This window comes from Manacus vitellinus, unplaced genomic scaffold (assembly GCF_001715985.3).
Source record: "Manacus vitellinus isolate BGI_N305 unplaced genomic scaffold, ASM171598v3 scaffold_76_pilon, whole genome shotgun sequence".
NCBI classification, from domain to species: Eukaryota; Metazoa; Chordata; class Aves; order Passeriformes; family Pipridae; genus Manacus; species Manacus vitellinus.
The window spans coordinates 818723-837522 of record NW_021940796.1 but is presented as its reverse complement, the minus strand read 5'-3'; the positions used below and the strand labels follow the sequence as shown (position 1 = coordinate 837522).

The 18800-nt window shown below is 48.5% G+C and overlaps 1 protein-coding gene across 2 annotated transcripts in view; it reads left to right on the top strand.

The window, feature by feature from the left end:
* Nucleotides 1-5861: 5861 nt before the first annotated feature.
* KSR1 (kinase suppressor of ras 1) overlaps nt 5862-18800 on the top strand; it is a 53222-nt gene continuing 40283 nt past the window's right edge. Inside the window, exon 1 of one of the 2 annotated variants that reach the window (XM_029964635.1) lies at nt 5862-5959. The gene's annotated coding sequence lies outside the window, so the exon portion shown is untranslated. The remainder of the gene's footprint in view (nt 5960-18800) is intronic. The other variant, XM_029964634.1, reaches the window with a different exon arrangement.

Here is an 18800-nt window from a genome sequence, read left to right as displayed (position 1 = left end):
TATTATCCCCGTGTTGTTCTATTAACCAAATATTTGTCTTTTTGCCTCACACACATATCTAATGCCAATATACAAACTGCACAAGGGGATTATGCCAGCGTGAGTCAATCTAGGGTGTGTTTATCCTCAGAGAGACATAAGCCTCTGTTTCTAAAGGCGGGTGTTTCTTATCCCTGTTAGACCTATGAATATCTTTAGCCAACAAAATTTGTCACTTTTCAGTGTTGGCTCATCTGCTGCAAGAACAAACCCCGCGGGCTGGCCGGCCTCCAAGGGGGGTGGGGGCTGAGGCCTCTGGGACTGTCATTACTGACTATTTACATTACAGCAGAGTTTAGAGGCTTCTAGCTGAGATTCAGGCGTTGCCGTGCAAGCAGAGAGTAAAAGACACTTCCTGCCTCAAACAGTTTTTAGTCTAAACAGAAGAGACTGGTGATAAATAGCAGACAAAAAGGCAGCACAATTGCAACACAGCTGATGCTAAAGAAAGACTGTAAACCCCCTGAGATTTCTCTAAAAATAAATGTTGAGTTTTCTATTTGTTTCATAGATGGCTACAATTTGTATGTTCAGGCTCCCTTAAAGACAGAAAGTTTCTGGGTGCTGTAACAGCTGCAATTCTTGCTTACTCACGTGACTCCAGGAGGTGAGGTCTCACAAGATGAACACATCACTCCAATCCTCCTCCTCTCAGGCCCATCTCAAAGCTCCTTTCTGCTGCAGGGGAAGTGAGCAGGCTGGTGGGGCTCAGCTGCCAGCTGGGGTTAAACCACGGCACCTGTCCACAGAAACACAGTGTTGCTACACAGCAGTTTCTCGTGTGGTCCCCTTGTGGGGCAGAAACTGTTTCTCTTAGATTGCCCGAGCTGTTTTCTCCACCCATGAAAATGATTTTTAAGAACAAGAGTAGTGTTTAATTTTCACATCTCTTTCTCCATTGTGCTCAGCATACATTGTTTCCTGTGTCTATCCCTGTCTCATTGGGACCCACCACTGCTGGTCCATCCCTCACATCTGACCTTGCCATTTAACTGGCAGAAGAGTCCTGGGTTAAACTCCTGGGTTACATTCTCTGATGACAGGTGATACAAAAGAAGGCAAAAAATAATCAGGCAGAAAGGACTGGGTGTTTCACCTGTCCAAGGTGGCCTCTACTGTAATTTGTGCATAAGGCTCACCACATGGGCAGCTGAGCAGGAAAAAGTCCGTGGAAGAAGTGGACCTACAATTAAATTTTTCTTATAGTTGCAGGTCCAATCTCAAACTGGTATGAACAGGCAATGGAGATTAATTTAAACTAGAGAAAAGGGTGAGGATTTGTCCCCTGATCACCACCTCATCATCTTCACTTTCTCAGCATATCCTAACAAGAATATCCAGCAGCATGTCTAAAAATAGGACTTTAGTTTCTCAACTTCCCAGCAGACGAGCATGCCAGAGCTACTGTGTATTCCTGTGCTGTGCTTGGTGAGAGGAATACTCCATGGCTGTGTAGGAGGAAGCCTTTGAGGGGAAAATCACCCATAATAAAGGCCTCTTTTATCTGAAACACCTAACATTTCAGCTCTTCAAATCCCAACACTGCGCTTTTTTAAAACAGGTTTCTATTATGTGTTAAACACATCAAATAGAGTAATTCAGTCTCATCATCTAAATTCAGTGTTGTGATAGCTGAATGAAATTGGGGCAAGCTAGCTAAAAAGGTAATAGAGGCTTTTCATAAAGGCAGCATGTGAAATGCAGGAGTGCTTTTCTCTCTTCAGGAATAAAAAAAAAAGGAAAAGGTTTTTGCTTTTCCCCAGTGAGCTTATGTTACAGAGTCAAAGACCATTGCTGGCCTATAGGGCAGGACTTTCAGAGGTGATTAGCAAGGTTAGGGCTCTATGGGGGTAGCTAGCAAAGGAAAATTCTTGTCCCAGAGAACCTGATCTGTGTGGGCAAGAGATATGGGAGGCAGTGGGGAAGAGAAATCCTCTCAGGTCTTAGACAAGTGGTTTAAGCAGGGACTTAACAGTTTTCTCTGATCCAGTACAGGCATTCCACATTTTATCATTGCTTCCAAAACTACTGTTGTTTTTCGATATGCAAAAAGGCCACTGTACAGTTCACACTGGAATGAAGTCCACAATGTGTGTATGGTTCCCTCTGTTCAAGAACAAAGTGGTTTCCTCTACAGAAGGCAGTTCTTATGTCCACCCCAGTACACCCTACATTAAAGGAAAAGTCCTAACAAGTGCATCAATAAATGTATAAAGTACAGCATGAAAATGTCACTTTCTGAAATCTCTGGGCAAAACAGCTCATTCAGTGTGCTCATATGGTCCTTCCAGCATGGCCCAGCCACAGTATTTCTCTTTTCAAAACCTCTAAAATAGCAGTTCTTTTACTCCCTTTCCTTACAGACAGAGAGCTGTAGTTCCAGACAAATTATCAAGATTGCACACAAAGTTTGTGGTGAAACAGCAACCTGAATTGAGTGGCCAATTGACATACTTGCCCTCCATTTCTTTCTGTATCTTTGTTTCAAGGCCAAGACTGTCAAAAAATCTCAACAGGATCAACACAGTAGAATTTTAAATTGCACAAGATGCTGGCAATACTGTTCAGTAGGCACAAATGCTAATGCACTTGCAATCATTTTTCTCTCCCAATTCTGAGCTGCATTCTCCAGTACACACACTCAATATAGACTTCACAAGAAACACAGTGTGTTTAAGGAATTAAGTAGAGACTCTAACATAGATGTGTGTGACAGCTCAATAGAATCTGTGTCCCATCATTAGAACAGGATATGGGGATGCTCTGTCACAGTAGGTTTTGTGGGTCTGGAAAAACGGATACACTCCCTGTGAAATCCTACAAATCTCATCCATGAAATCACAAAAATGATGCTCCTCCCCACCCTGTTTTCCCAGATGTCTGCACCTGGCAGTTCAGCACTGCCCCTGCTCCATGGGCATCCCAGTGCCACAGGCTGTGGGACACCCCTGGCTGCAGTCTTGGGTCAACAGCTCTGGGTTCACAAGGAAGGCTGAGAGAATTGGGATTGTTCAGCCTGGAGAAGAGAAGCTTTGGGGTGACCCAACTGTGCTTTGTGGCACCTGATGGAGCCCACAAGAAAGATGGAGAGGGACCTTGAACAAGGGCCTGGAGTGACAGGACAAGGAGAAATGGCTTCAAACTGACAGGGAGTAGGTTTAGATTGGATATTAGAAATAAATTCTTTATTGTGAGGGTGGGGAGGCCCTGGCACAGGTTGCTCAGAGAAGCTGTGGCTGCCCTATCCCTGGAAGTGTCCAAGGCCAGGCTGGACAGGGCTTGGAGTCTGGGCTAGTGGAAGGTGTCCCTGCCCATGGCAGGGGTGTGGAAGTAGATGATCTTTAAGATCCTTTCCAACCCAAACCATTCCTCGGTTCCATGACTCCATGCCCTGCTGTGTGTCTGTGGATGCTGCTCTGCCTGCTCTTCCCAGGCCTGGAGCTGTGACCCCCCCAGGAGCACTCAGAGCCCTGGGCTCTGGCTCTGCACAGGAGCACTCAGAGCCCTGGCTCTCCTGTGACTGTGACTGCCCCACCACCTGGGAGGCAGCAGCAGTGCTGAGCAGGGACAGGGACACACAGGCACTGTTTAGTCAGCACATTTTTCCGTGCAGGCCCAAGGGCAGCCCCGTGTGCCGGCACTGGAATGCTGCCCAGGGATGGCAGCCGGGTAATGAGGCCGGCACTCCCAGCACACAAACACTGCAGGGAATGCCAAGTATCTTGTGATGCAGGGCCCACAATTTTCCTAGTTTGCTTTCTTATGCAATGCACTCGCTTTCTTGTCTATCAGCAAATGGATGTTCTCAGGTGGGCATGTAGAGAATTCCTACAAGAATAATAAATATCCTGCCAATAATATTCCCCAGTTCCACAGTCACCTGTATTGGAGGATTTCAACCTGTCAGGATTCTACTAACTAAAATTTGTTAAACTTCCAGTGCACTTGAGAGAAGAAGGGGTAGATAGACTTTTCCACAAGGTCAGAAATATGGAGGTAATAAGCAAAGTAAGTTACTTTCCCAAAACCACAGAACTCATCAGATGGCAAACTAATTAAACCCTAATCCAGCAAAGCCCTTAGTGCGTATGAACTTTACAGCATGTGAATAATGACAATGAAATCAAATACTTAACCTGACCTACATTCTTAAGAAAATTACTAAACAGCATATGCCACACTACTTGATGCAAATCCACACAAACTAATGCAGATATCAGTATCCATCTAACCATGAGAAAAACATCTCAGTGTCAGCTGCTTTGTCCTGCTCCACTGCCTCATGTCCTAAATTCATACGGTTTCTCTTTTTATTTTTTTGCAAAAACCCTCCCTTCTATTGCCACATGTGGCTCAAATGTCATCAGGTTTTCTCTTTTAAAACCTGGTGTCAATTTAGTTCAAATTAAGGAGTCTGTCTTCTTCTGTCAGCAAGGTACAACCAAACTGCCTTTCTGGATCCCTCATGTCAGATGAACAGTCCTAATTCTTCTAATAATTGGGAGATGAGTGGTTCCTGCACTGACATCTCAGCTCTGTGAGAGTCAATCAGACAGGCCGGGTATGCAACCAAATATAATGGAGTTACCTGGACTATTTTTCTCATGTCTCCCTTGTGAAAGCTGAAACCACAATGATTCCACAAGGCCATCATAAATTTCCCTCCCTACTCATGATAAGGATGAACTATTGCACTCAGATGTTTATATTCACTAAAATACGTTTATAATAATACCTGCCTCATGTATTAAACCTGCACTTATTCTTTACTAAGTAAACGTTTATGTCAAATAAAACATGTATCTGATCAATTTGCAGAATTTTTGTGAAAGGCTATTTTAGGAAAGCTCTCTATAGCCTTATTAAGTGCCTCGTTTGTAGCCAGCACGTGGCTGTGCCGGTGCAATGTCACAGATGTCAGCGGTGCCAGTGCCCCCACACACGGACTGCACCGACAGCCCTGGCCAGACACCCCACCCCAGGTGCGGGAAGGTGCTGAACACACTCAATGCCATCAGTAACCTCCGGACCTTCGGGTCCTCGCGGCCTTCAGCGCCTCGGACCCACCGATGGGTTCCTCTCCCCATGCCCTGCCGGAGCGCCAGGGGCTCGGCCGGACCCTCACCCCCGGGCCGGCCCCTCTGCCCCGGCCCTTCGCCCCTCAGGGACCCGCGCTGGCCGCGGGCTCCTCGGGGGCGAGCTACGAGCCCTGACATACCCGTGAGAGAGCGGGGAGACGCTGAGCTGGGCGCTGAGGAGCTGAAACGAGCGGTGAGGGAGCTGAGGTGGGCAATGAGGGGCAGAGGGAGATGCTGAGGGGAGCGCTGAGGGGCTGGCCCGCGTGGTGAAGGCTGACGAGGTCTGAGGTCACTGAGGGGCTGCGGCGGGGGCGGAGCGGGCACTGAGGGGCTGAGGCGGACACTGAGGGCAGCGGCGGGAACTGAGGAGCTCAGGCGGGGCACCGAGAGGGGCTCAGGGGGACACCGAGGGGCTGCAGCGGGGCACCGAGGGGCTGCAGCGGGCCAGAGGGGCTGCATCGAGGGCGGCCGGCGGCCGCGCATGTACCGCGCGGTGATTGCCCGGGCGAGAAGCGGCGGGCGGGCCCGGCCGCCTCCGCCTCCCTTCTCCCTCCCTCCGTCCGTCCCTCCCGCCCGCTCCCCCGCCGCGAGCTCGCCTGCCGGCCTCCCTGATGCCGAGGGATGGATAGAGCGGCTGCCCTGCGAGCCGCGGCATGCTGGAGAGGAAGGAGCGGAGGCGCGAGGCGGCGGGGCCGCGGGGTTTGCCGGCCGTGCGGAGCACGCTGCAGCAGTGCGGGCTGCTGCAGGACCTCATCGACATCTCGCTCTCCAACCTGCGCGGGCTCCGCACCAAGTGCGCCGCGTCCAACGACCTCACGCAGCAGGAGATCCGCACGCTGGAGGTACGGGCCGGGCGGGCGGAGCGGGGCGCGGCCGGGCCTGCCCCTCCCGCCGCCCTGTCCCGCAGCGCCGGGCCCGCGCCGCGCCTTCCCCCGCGGCGAGGGCTTGCTGGCGGCGGGCAGGGAGGGCGGGACGCCCCCGCAGCCCCGTCCGCGGGTCGGTGGTGCCGGCCCGCCGCGGGCCCCCGGCCGGGAGGGCGCCGGGCGGAGCCGGTGCCGGCGGAGCGCGGGCAGGTGCGGGGGACAGCGCCCGCAGCCGCGGCTGCCCCGCGCCGGGGGCGGGTTCGCGGGCGCTGCGAGGCCGTGTCGGGGCCTGGCCGGCTCCCGTGTCACTGCGGAGCGGGATGCGATGGGGGCTCCGGGCTCCCTGGCAGGAGCTGCGTCCCCACAGCGCTGTCCTGGGGAGCCGTGCGGACTCCCCTTGCCCTCAGGTCCTTGGTGTCTACTCTTGATGGTTCCTGCCCTCTGCTCCAGGCCTGCCTCTCTATCCCTGGCTCGGTTTCACTGATCTAATCCGATCCTCCTTTTCCCTCCGTTGTTGTGGCTCAGACAGCATCACAGACCAGGCTGGAGAGACGTTGTGCTGTTTAGAAATACTACACAAAACTCTTCATGCACAAAACATGTGCTGTTGTGATGCTCTCAAAGAAGGGCTGGATCTGTACATGTCTGCATAAGAAAAGGAGTGTAGATTTATTTTTCCTTAGTTCATTTGACCTTTAGGTAATTAAATGACGTTTCCTTTTACCTTCTGTGCAGGTAGTGTTGCTCTAAGTAAACAATCCCCTCCTGTCCCCTTCTTTGATTCAAGTTTGAAGTGAAGGCTAATGCTCCTTTTCTGTACCTGGTGCTGGAGGCTGTGGAGCTGGATAGGGTATTGGGCCTTTAGGAAGACAGATCATCACAACACTGTAACTGTAACAAACCTACATGCTGCAAAATCCATCACATGAGAAATGAAGGTTGGGAAAAAAACTGTGAAACAATAGGTGGTAGGTAGCTTTTGGCACAACCTCATGGAAATCTATCATTCTTCCTTTTTTCTTCCTCTGCCTTTTTTGTGTGTTTTTGTTTGTTTGTTTTGTTTTGTAGGATGTTTTGGTTTGGTTCTTCTCTTTTTTTACCCAAATTTACAGCTCTTTGCTTCCTCCTGTCACCTCCAAAGAGCATTCCAAGGGCTATTCTTTCTGAAATAATATTTGTATAGGCTTTTGGCAGCCCTACTGACAGCCTTTTTAATGCCCAAACAATATCAATCAGCATCATTTCGGAAAATGATCATCACTGTTTTGATAATGGACCTGTTCTAAAAGGAAACCTTTATTCACAAAGGATAAAGGCCTTCTATCACCTTCAGGTTCTTCTTAAAGCAACAAAAGCTGTCTCTAGCAATAGTTGTTGATTGTGTGCACTCAATCCTCTTCAGCATTTATCTGGTTAAACAAATGGGTGCCACACTCACTGATGATCATAAATTTATGATCAGAAAAAATCTTAGCTGAAAAAAATCTCTTTGATGCACGGTCCAGTATGTGATTTCTCTGGGAGCTGAACCAAGTGCTGGCTCTCTGCCCACACGTGGAGCCATGGGCACAGCACAGGCTCCGTGCCCTTTGTGCCGTTCAGTTGCTGTACCAAGACACACGTCAGGCACAGCCCGAGCTGCACAGCCCGAGCTGTGCCTCACTCCCTGTGCCAGGCTGGGGCTGCAGAGCCAGACTGCAGGAGCTGGGGGTCTGTGTTTGCTTCCCCAGGCTGTCCTTCCTCAGGGAGCTCCCGAGGGAGGTGGGCCCAGTGCTGTCCCAGGTACCAGGTGTAACTCCTGTGCTTTGGTTCACGTGTCAGCAATGCCAGTGTGGCCACGTGTGTTTGCCTGTTGGATTGTGTCAGCAGAGACCCCCTGGTCCTGCACAGAGCTGGGGTGCTGCTGGTTTGACTGTGGGCAGCTCCTCAAGAGTCCGTAGTTGAGCCAGCACCTGGGAGCTCGGGGATCTCGGGGCCTGCTGTGCTTCCCTGGTGGCCTTGATGAGCCACCAAATGGCTCTGTGGGTCATGGGTAGTGGTGCTGGTGGTGCAGCTGCTGGGCCTGCGAGCCACGTCTGTGGGTCTGAATCCTCATGGGACTTCTCCTCTGGGCAGAAACTTTTTCATGGAGAAAGAGCGATGAGAAATTACTTGCATCAATGTAACTGCTAAACTGTGTAGCGAAGCCACAAAGAAATTATAAAACTTAAGAGAGGTAAAAGCAGCAGACTGGAAGGAGAAAGTAGTTTGGGGAGGGAGGAGATTTGATTTTGGAAGTTGAAGAAGTAGTTCCTGAGGTTGAATTCAAGGCTGCTCTGCGTGATTTGAATATACTAAGTCAAATATACTAAGTCAAAAATCAGTGTCTTGATTTCACTTGTTATTGTTCAAAGAGATAAAAAGGCAGGGAAGTTTCTACAATGCGATTTGTACATAGCTCATACATCTCTGGAAGTTGTGTAATGTCTAGTTTTCATGTCAAAACCGTGGATGTAACAGGTGAAGGGATATCTCCTAGAGCACAATCTTGTGGATCTGAACTCAGACACTCAACACCACGTGTAGGGTGGGTGCTGTCAGGTGGACGTGGCTGTCTCTGTACCAGTTCAGGTCAGACAGCAGTGCATGCTCATGGCCACTTCTGATCCCAGGGTTAGCACAGCCCTGAAGGAAAGTGCTGGAGGTAGTTGTAATGTGAGTGGAATGCACAGCCCAACACACCAGTGCAGGTTCATCTAAATGCTTGTGCTCTCTGTGCTGGACACACGAGCTTGCTCCGTTTGGTGCCGCTTCCCTGCGTGCCTGTTCCAGCTCAGGTGGTGTCACTTACACCACATGGCTCACCCTGTGTGTGTCACCACGGCAGGAACTCCAGCCTGGCCTAGGGAACTCGAGCGCATGCTCAGGTCCCTCCCAGTTCACTGAAGTGCTCTAAGTCTTTCCTCATTCCTCTTGCCTATAAGGGCTTCTCAAAATAAAGCACATGGTAGATAAGGATTTCAAACTGGGGCCTTGACAGGTACAGATTTGCATCACGGGGGCTCAGATGAGTGCAGGGAGAACTTTCTGTAATACAGGAAGGAGGGGAAACAAAGGGCTGTGGGAATTCTTGCAAAGAATATGTTGAGTGTAGATGTGTTACGTGAGCTGACTGTTTCACATGTATGAAGGCTGTTTCTTAGAAGGGCAGGGAGTTTCCCTGTAGTGGAAAGTAGATTCTGTTAGTTTGGTTATTAGCAGACTGGGTTCTCTGATGCCACAAGGACTGGTAATTTTTTTAAAGTTTTATGTGTTCTACCCAATAAGTGCTTGAGTGTTTTTCTTTCTACCCAGTGCTGGGCTGTGCTTTCAGTTCTGTCCTAGCAGGTTTACTCACTTCTGAAGCTGACTACAAAACTGAAATGGAAAATCATGGTAATTTTAACCCATACGTAAGAGAGCAAGAAATGTCTTGCCATGTGGTGAGCATCCAGTGTTGTTTCCAAGCATCCTTGGAAAGAAATAGCTCTGTCAGCCTTTACCTCTGTCCCTACACTAATCCCTTGCGTGACTCTTAAATTGGTTGCACAATGTTAGAAGCATATTATTTTTAGCCTTTTTTTTTGTTTTGGTGAAAGCAGTATCTTTCTGGATTCATTTTCTGGCTGGGAAGCTGATGATGGGACTGGATATCTGTAGTGAAGCATTTCTAACTTCCAACTGCAGCTCAGGGCAGTCTGTTGGAGGTGAGGAGGAGAATAAAGTCTTGGGTCCTGTTGGCAGGGAAGGTTCCTGTGGTTTCTCAGTCTGTTCTGCTGGAAACAGCTGGTTTGGATAACTGTGGGAATTCCCAGGCCAAGTGAGACACCTTCCCCCAGCCCTTTTAACTGCAGCAAAGGTGAGGCAGCCCCAGGCTGAACCGAGACCTAGGGTGGGTTTAGACTGCAGCTGTATTTTGTCCTGCTGTGGTTCTGGCCTCACAAGGTGACTGCAGTGCTCCTGGCAGGGCAGCTGCCTCCACACTGGTCATGGTGGGAGGGTCGGGGTGGGGCAGGAGCACACATGGCTGTGTTCTGCCTGGGCTTTGAGAGCAAGTGTCCTCCAGGCTCCCTGGCTGGACTCAGTCGGTGAGAGAGACCCTCCTGGCCTGTGTGCAGAGATCACTTGGACTTCTTCCTCAGGAGTGTCTTCTGTTCAGCACCTCCAGAGAGCAGAGCACCAGATCAGAAAGTCTGACTCCAGCTGTGCTGTGTCACAATAAGTCAGTCTACTCTGCACAGATCAGTTATTCACTGTGGCTGGATGATACCTGTGTATTAAATCTGTTTGAACTTGCTTTGGCATTATCTTGATTCATTTGGCAATTTGTCCAGAAAAGGCTTATCTTACCAAGCTTACCTTACCAAGCAAACTCTGAACAGAAACAAATGCTTTGAAAATGGGGGGGAAGCATGAGAGGAGAGGAAGAAGGATTGTAATGGTCCACACTTGCAGACTGGAAGTGGTGTGCATAAGGAAAGGACCACTGTCAATTTAAAAATTGGAAGAAGTGGGAGTAGTGAATATTTCAGGCCAAACTCCGACCTGTAGCCACATGTTTGTGAGCCTTGTTCAGCTGAAAGGACTTCCTTTCCCAGCAGGTCTTATGTAAGAGAAGAAGAAAGTCTCTTACTTCATCTTACTTTTTGCATATATGTAACACATTTGTTTTTCTTAAAAGTGTCTTCTGGTTTTGTAGGACTTTCTTTTTCTTAAATTTGTGCACTTGCACCAGATAGGCTTCAACAGAGGTTCTGTTTCACTTGGAAGGAGATGGAACCATATAGTACTATCCAGTCTGTGGACATCATCTGTCCTTTGTGACAGGTGTTTCTGTATATGATCAGAATTTGTACACCATAATGAGATTTAGCACATCTCCTACCATTGATTTTTATAAATGTTGGCACGAAAAGTCAGCAGCAGTGTTTTAAGTTACCCAGAGTTCCCAGGACAAGCTCTGCTGAGCAGCTTATCATCAACATAAAGATATGACTGTTCCCTTTTCCTTCAGGCTCTGGGTACTCCTCACCTCGGGTTGGATTCTGCGATGCACTGATTGGGAAGCAAGAAAGGAAGTGTCAGGGTGAGCCTTTGTGCTGCCTGTGCCTCTCTGAGGCTGCCTGTGTGGCCACTGGATTAAGGTGAAGCAGAGTCCTTCCTGCTCATCTTTGTGCAGTCAGCTTGGAGACCCTTCTCGGCACCGGGGGTCAGTAAAGGAGCTCAGCAGGGCTGGAGGTGGGAGCTCTGTCTGTCTGTGCCCGCCCACACCGACAGGAGCCCACAGTGCCAGGCAAGCCTCGGTCTGCACATATGATTTCTGACCATTCTGGCATGCACAGAATTGATCTGATCAGGGAAGCAGCTGCTGTGAACCCAGCTGTGTCCAGTGAACTCCTGGATGTGACTGAGCTTGCACAGGTCCCTCCTGCACAGACCTTGGGCTGCTCCTCGAGTTCAGCTGCTGTGACCTGCACTTTACCCGAGGAAAGCCCCGAGCAGATCCAGCTGCGTGCCAGTGACAGATTTACAGCTCTGAGTCAGCAGGGGGTACACAAATTTATCACCTGGTTTGTTCGGAAATAGGAACACTTAACAAAGAAGTCATGTGACACACCAAATTATTTAGGGAATAGATAAGCTTAAAACGATATTTCCAACATAGCCTATGTAATCTATCAGATGCTTGAGGGATAAACCCTCACCTTTCCTCTAAGGCTAAGATTTCTTATCCTTATTTTCAGCTTATAGGGATTTTTTTAAATTAAAGGAAAATGGTACTGAAGGCAGTCCTGACTCTGCTACTGTTTTGGAGCTTGGAGAACATATTGCCTGGGCTACTGCTGTGGTGAAAGGCACAGGGTGATGTGTGGATGACACCACCCAGCCATACTGACTCAGCTGGCTCCCAGCCTTCCCTCCCTGCTCCTTTCTCACTCCCAGGGAGCAATCCCACACAGTAGGCACTACCAGCAGCACAGGGTTGCCACAGCAGGTAAAGCAGAGGCACAGAGGCTCTCTGAGTCTGGAAACACACCTGCTCCAAAAGAAATGGGGTGTTTTTCCAAGACATAACTTGTGAGCAGTTGTGCACAGAAGTGTTGTGGGCACTCCTGCTTCTTGGTGGGAGTCTGCACCCAGGTCAGACTAGCACAACATGGTTAGGAAACAGTTTGGCATTCTGGCTTGGCTGTCCCTGCAGCCAGTCCTCACTGGCATAGCCCCCAGAATCTAGGACAGGATCAATCCCAAGTTAAACTACATAAACTCTGTCTTGCTTGGAAGGTGGGAGGACAGCTGTGAAGCACCAAAGTATGCAGGTGGTCAGAGGGGTCTTTTGCCTTAAGCCAGAGCTGCCCAGAGCTCCTGTGCCCCCTCCAGATCCCAGAGGCATGTCCCAGCCAGCTGTGCTCCCACTGTCCCTGCTCTGAGGGCAATCATGGGTGCCTCAGCCTGTGCTAGGTGACAGTCACCTGTTCTGTGGCTGAGCTCACTCTCTATGTTGTAAACCTGCTTTTTGCATCATCTGTTTAAACTGAACCCTGGAGCACTGCTGAGGTGGGAACTGAAAGCTTAGGCCCTGCTCTCCCTGGGTGTGAGTGTATCACAGCCCAGGCTCATCACAGATGCCTGGTGTTCATTCTTCTCTAAGTGCAGCACACGTGTCTAAAGTCTGAGCTATTAGGGCTGTAGGTAGATGGAAGATCCAAATCTCATTGGACTTAATTACCTGAGCTCGAGACTGTTCAGAACTTGGCTTTAAAGTTCAAATATAGTTGTCATTTCTGTATGTATTCTAAAGTGAACAGAGGCCAGGTCTCTCACTCCTTTTCTGCTTAGTGAGAAAATCTAATTTGTTTTGTGTGCATCTTGGGGAAGCAGAGAGGAATCCCCGGACACTCCATCAGCAGAGTAAGGAATCCTGCTTTGATTGGGACTGTGGAGTGCCTCTGATAGGATGATTAGTAGTTATCCCACATGGAAGAGCTCTGTGAGCAGAAGCTGTGATCTCCTCTTTAGGGCAGTAATTATCATGGCACTGAGGAATGCTGCTGGGATGCAGCAGATCCAGGCTCTGAGCTGGTCTGATCTGCTGCTGCCAAAGCAGGTCATTGACCCCAGTGCTCAGCAGGCAGGCAGGAGCCACGGGGCTGGGGCCTTGCAAATCTTCAGAAGCCTTGTGCAAGTAAGTTTAGCAGGGCAGGCAAGCACTTCCCTGCTCTGTTCTGCTCCCCTTGCATGCTTCTAAAACATGGGTTTGTTGATTTATCAAAGAACTTTCACTTCTGTTTGAAGCAATCTAAATTTGGAAAGGAAGTCTCGAGCTCCTCATTGCTGCTGTGTGGGGGTTATTGTTGAGGCCTGCAGGTTCCAGTGTGGAGGTTTTATTTTTAGTTATTAATGATGTTGAATAAATTGGAGAGAAGAAATAATGAAGATGTTTTACAGATTCAGAACTTCAGCCAGGCATCACCACTAAAAGATACTGCCAGGGGAGGTAAATGGATCTGTCAGTGAGTGCAGTCCTGGGGAGATGTGTGTCTGTGCCCCTTCTGCTGCCTCCAGAGTTCTCGGAGAATCTCTCCACACCTGCTTCCTAGCATGGGGAATTTTTTAGCAACGTTTTTCATCTTCCAGAGCAGTGTTTTCCTTTTACTTGTAGCATAAGCTAGAGGACTAAATCCTACTTTAGGATACAGTTACATAGCTCCTCTGAAATAACCTGAAGTAGTGAGATTTTGTTGTTTAAAGCTTCCTGAGTTTTTTAGATGTCTCCTTCTTAGAAACTGTTTTTCATCTGCCAAGCAAAACATTTCAGCTTGCAGGCCTTTTGTGTTTATCACCAAAACTGAAACTTTCCACAAAGTAAAACATTTCTTATGAAGCTTTCTAACTTTAATTTCCCATAATTTCTATAGAGACAGTTCTGAGTGCCTCTGACAGCATCAGCCAGTAGTATCAAATTCTCTTGAGTGTAGATCAGATGTTTTCACTGTAGTGAATTCTGGAAGCTGTGCCCTTGACTATCCTCCCCTGTTTCAAGAAAACAACAGACTAAAATCCACAGGTATTGTTCTAAGGAGATTGATCTGTCTGGGGAGATCTGCACAGGCCTTCAGCCTTCTCCCTTTGGAAGAAGAAAGGTTTCAGGTTTTTCTTTCTCTTTTTCCTGTGGAACAGAAGAGTGTCTGGAAGAGCTCTGGAAGAGCCAAAGTGAGCACAAACACCAAAGACTCTCAGCATTTGTTCACACAGCTAAGCTGGGAGAAACCCCAGAGCAGATCTCAAAGGGCTTCTCAGCCCCATTCACATTCAGGCAGGATATTATGTGTGTTGAAACTGGTTTGGTCTTGCTTTGTGGGTCAAGTGTAATATTTGTAGAACCATTGGCTGACTGCTGAAGGCCTGATTTAAGCAGGGTTGCATTGGTGGGGTTTTGTCTGGGTATAACGAGGCAGAGTTTCTGTGGGACACCTCTCAGTGCACCCTGAATTCCTGGGCCATTGGCAGTCATGGCTGGAGACTTGAGTGGAATCTGTGGAAACCTGGGTTTGGAAGGAGAAAGGAGAGCTACTGTAATCTGGGTCTTTAGCTATTGCACTGAAACACTGCCTGGGTTTGTGCTGAGACTGCATTTGTAGGAAATACAGTCCTGCTTTGGAAGAAAGTGTTTTCTGTACTGATGTACCTCTGTAGCAGTAATTACCTATTTACCTCTAACTAAGTGAGCCTTATCAGTTCTCACCTGCCAGCCTGTAACTGGAGGTGTAGCTAAACTAGCAAGAGCTACCTGAATACTTCTGCTAGGGTGACACTAGTATTTAGCTTTTGATTCTTATGGAAACTAAACCTACCACACTATTCTGCTGCCAAGGCAGGTTCCAGTTCCACTGATGTGTTCTTTCCCTATGTTTTTCTACTGTGCTATTCAAATTGCCTCAGTTGCCAAGAATAACGAGTTTGGGGTTTGAGGTGAAGAGCTTTGAAGTTAATGGACACCTCACAACATAAGATTTCCAGCTGAAGGTGGGAGAGTCCATCCCTGCAGTGAGTGAGCAGTGAGTGTGCTGGCAGCAGGGGCAGTGCTGGAGCTGGAGCCTGTGGCTGTGTCAGGTGCTCTCTGCAGCTCCTCTGCACTCCAGTCCCTCTGCCTTTGCCATGTTCTTTAATGAAGGGGCAGATCCATTTTATTAACAGATTTGCAGTGTCCTTTCAAACTGTTGTGCCAAAAGAGGATATTTTTCTCATTGTTAGAGATTAGTGCTGTGCATCACAAGAGCTTGGAGCCTGCTGGGGAGTTTACAGAGACACCCATGCTCGTTTCTGGCCGCCTTCATTATGCTAACTTAGCCAGGACTAGCTAAATCCTTCTGCTAGGCTTAGCCTGCATCCTCTTTCCAGTTCTCTTAATGCAAAATGCTTCTGGTTCTTCATCTTTCCTAGGCAGGGCTCCCCGATGTACCTTCAGCCCAGTGGCTCCTGCCTGTGGCCGAGTGGCCCGTCCTGTGGCCCGTTCCCTGCAGTGTCTGCTCCCTCAGCTCTGCCCCAGCACCAGGCTTTGTCCTCTGGCCCAGCACTGCCACAGCCTCTCTGAGGCCCCACAGCCATGGCCTGACTCAGCAGTTGGGCACAGTTCTGGCTTGATCTTTCCTGCAGCTGGAACACCAAGGTGCAGGGGGAAGGGGAAGCAGTGAGCAAAGGCATGGTCTGATCCCTGCCTCCCCCTTTCACTCCCATGGATCCTCCACAGAAATAGGCTGGCTCAGCCTCTTTGGTCTTCCTGTGTTCCTGATGGGGAGCCTGGTGTGAGGGCTCTGCCGTTCCAGGCATGGCCCCTTTATGCAAGAATAAAGTCTCCACACTCAAACTGTATTTCGCAGGGTGGGTTAGCAGCGTGGCCTGTGGCAGCTTTCCTACCAGAGCCTCCCTGGTGTGGGAACAGCATCAGTGAGCTCTGCAAGTCTCTGCATTGCTGGAATTCTTTAGAGTTCTTCTGAGTGCAGAGCCTTCAGCCTCTTCATGCTCTGAGATTCATCTGACCTCAGACTCTTGACAGAGGACATTGGGAAAGTTGGAGAGACACCCTGATGCATGAGGGATTTTGAAATTTATCAGTAAGAAATGGTCATTTCTTTGGGGAAAATTCCTCTGAGAGTTTTTCCTCCAAGAAACCCTGGTGCCACCCCTGTTTGCAGGGAGGGTGCAGTGTGGCTCCCAAGCTGCAAAACTCAGCCCTCTGCTTGGTGGGTGTCCCAGCTTGGCAGTGGTAATTTGTGAAGTGCTGGGATGGTCTAACAACTACCCCCTTCCCAATCCCAGAGTGACTCACTGCAGACAGCTCACAACTTCTCCAAGGTCAGGGTGGACAACAGGGCACAGCTTTGCTTTGATCTGGTGTGGCTGCCCCAGAATCACACTGAATTCCTCTGAAGGTCTGTCTCTGAGCAATGGATTCACTTCCCCCAACTGAGATGGACTTCATTCTACAGACTACAGAAGTCTGTATTTTCTTCAGTAAGTTTGAGTTTCATGCAAAACTTTGAACTGGGTAATACTCATTTGAACTTTGGGGCAACTCTAGAGTTATACTTAATTCCCTGATGTTAGTCCATATCTCTTCTTAGATTTGAGGTAAGAAATAGAGCTCTTTTCTTCCTCAGAGGTTGAAATACATGGAGAAACCTGCTGTAAGCTGTGTTCCTTTACCTCAAAGCACATATGATTTGCAGCAAGGTAGTCATTACGTTCCTATAATGTGTTGTCCTCTATTATTTAACCCATAAAACATATATTTCACAGCACAGCAGATACACAGCTTTAAAGCTAATGGTCTTGCAAAGTTTATAGTACTGGCTTCTCAGTACTGAAGTCATTAACAGCCTGATTGCTAAGACCAGTCCTCTCAGCAGCCTTCATGAAGAAGACTGCTGGTTCTGGGACTCAGGCCATTCTGAGCCTTACCTGCTGTCTGCTGCTCATCACTGAAAGATGCAGCAACTACTGCAACCTCTGTGCCTAAGAGATGAGGTACTTATTCTCCAGGTGCCCAAATGGTACCCGTGAGGACAGGCAGTGCTCCTGCTGTCACTTCTGATGCCCAAAGGCAGAATGAGGGAATAAGCTCCAGAGCAGACAGAACCACACAGGTGGAGATCACCACAGTGCAGATTAAGGTACCTTCTAAATTATTTTCTCATGTTCCGATGAGCTTCTGCTTGCCATCTGCCCTTTACACAGTCATCATATCATTGTCTGTTCTCTCAGAGACAATTTAATTAGATCTTCTTTCAGTAGGTTTTAATCAAGCGTTATGGGGTTGCTGGTGAATTATTTACAGCCGTATCACTTGATGGAACACTCGCTCTGCTGAAGGTATCACATAGGTGACATCTGGAGCAAAGAGTGCAGCTGGCTTTGACTGAGGACCCCACTTATGTTCCTTGGGGTTGTCTGGTTGACATCAGACAAATGTTGGGTTATGTGAGCCCACTTTCCTTTACAGGAGGAGAAACTGAGTGTGACTGTGCTGAAAACAAAGGAGTTGAAGCAGTTTAAAACTAGGGTAAGAGCTGAATTTAGCTCTAGTCTCTGCTGGCTCAGTTCTTTTATAAGTGCCTTTCAAGGCTGAATACCTTAAGCAGCGTGGCCTTGACCCTCACTTGAAGCTCCAGCTATTTAAACACAAGTACTGTTGTACTGTCTTCAGACTTGATCTGATATTAAAGTGTGTTGTGAATGGGCAAGGGAGTAAAATACAACACTTAAGTAGCAAAGGATAACAAACTGAGAAAGTGGATATTTTTAGAATACAGAAGTATTCTCTTCTGCCTTATTTCACCCGTCCCTTAAGGTGGTGAAAATTTTACAGCTGTAAGATATCCTTTCTTTTCTCAGCTTGCTGGTTGCATGTTTCAGCAGCACTGCTTTTGGTCCAGTTGAGCTCCCGTTCCGTGTGACAGCCCCAGTGTGGGAGGGTACCAGCCTGCCTCCTCCCGAGGATACCTGGAACTTTACAGCAATAGGTGTTCAGCTCTTTCACAGCATCGAGAATCAACACATAAGGTCTTTCTCTGAATTTTTAAGTGCTTGAACCTTTTCCTGAGACTACTAATGAGCTGTTAATACAGTTGGGAATCAAGAATTGCATGTAGGAAAGCGACTCCACCATTACCCAACCCATGTGTTCTTTCAGTGGGAAAGTGCAGTTGTTTGACTTCAGGAAATGATGTTCAGGGAGGTCCTGGAAACCCCCCAAGAGACCAACAGACAATTTAGCAGGTCATTGTATCTCGTTGGAGATCATCGTTTGTCATGAGCCTTTTGTGAAAGACAAGGCTAATTTACAATCTTATTGTGTAGAAATCCTGGATGTGTCAGCACGCTTTGAAAGGCTCCTCAGGAGGAACAATCGGGGTGAGAAGTTGTGTACTCTGCAGTTCCCCCTGCAATAAGAGGGAGGACTGCCTATACTCAACCCATGCTCTTTGATCCTTCCTCATTCTCCAGAAGGACCAAAGACAAGAAGGGAGTTTTAATGTTGGCAAGTGAAAGAAAGCTAAGCACATTACAGGCTCACTGAGAGGAACTGAAAGCAGTCTGCCTATTCATGAGAGGTTTCTACTAGCCATGGTTTTCTAACTTCTCTTGGCAAGCAGCTCGGGCAGACACATTTCAGAGAAAGTGCTTCTAGTCCCGATTTTATTTAGTGTTTGGGACAGGACAATGTGGACGTGGGGACTAGAAGGGACTTAATTGCACCTGCATTGTGCTGTCATTCTCACAGTGCTGTTGCAGATGGCCT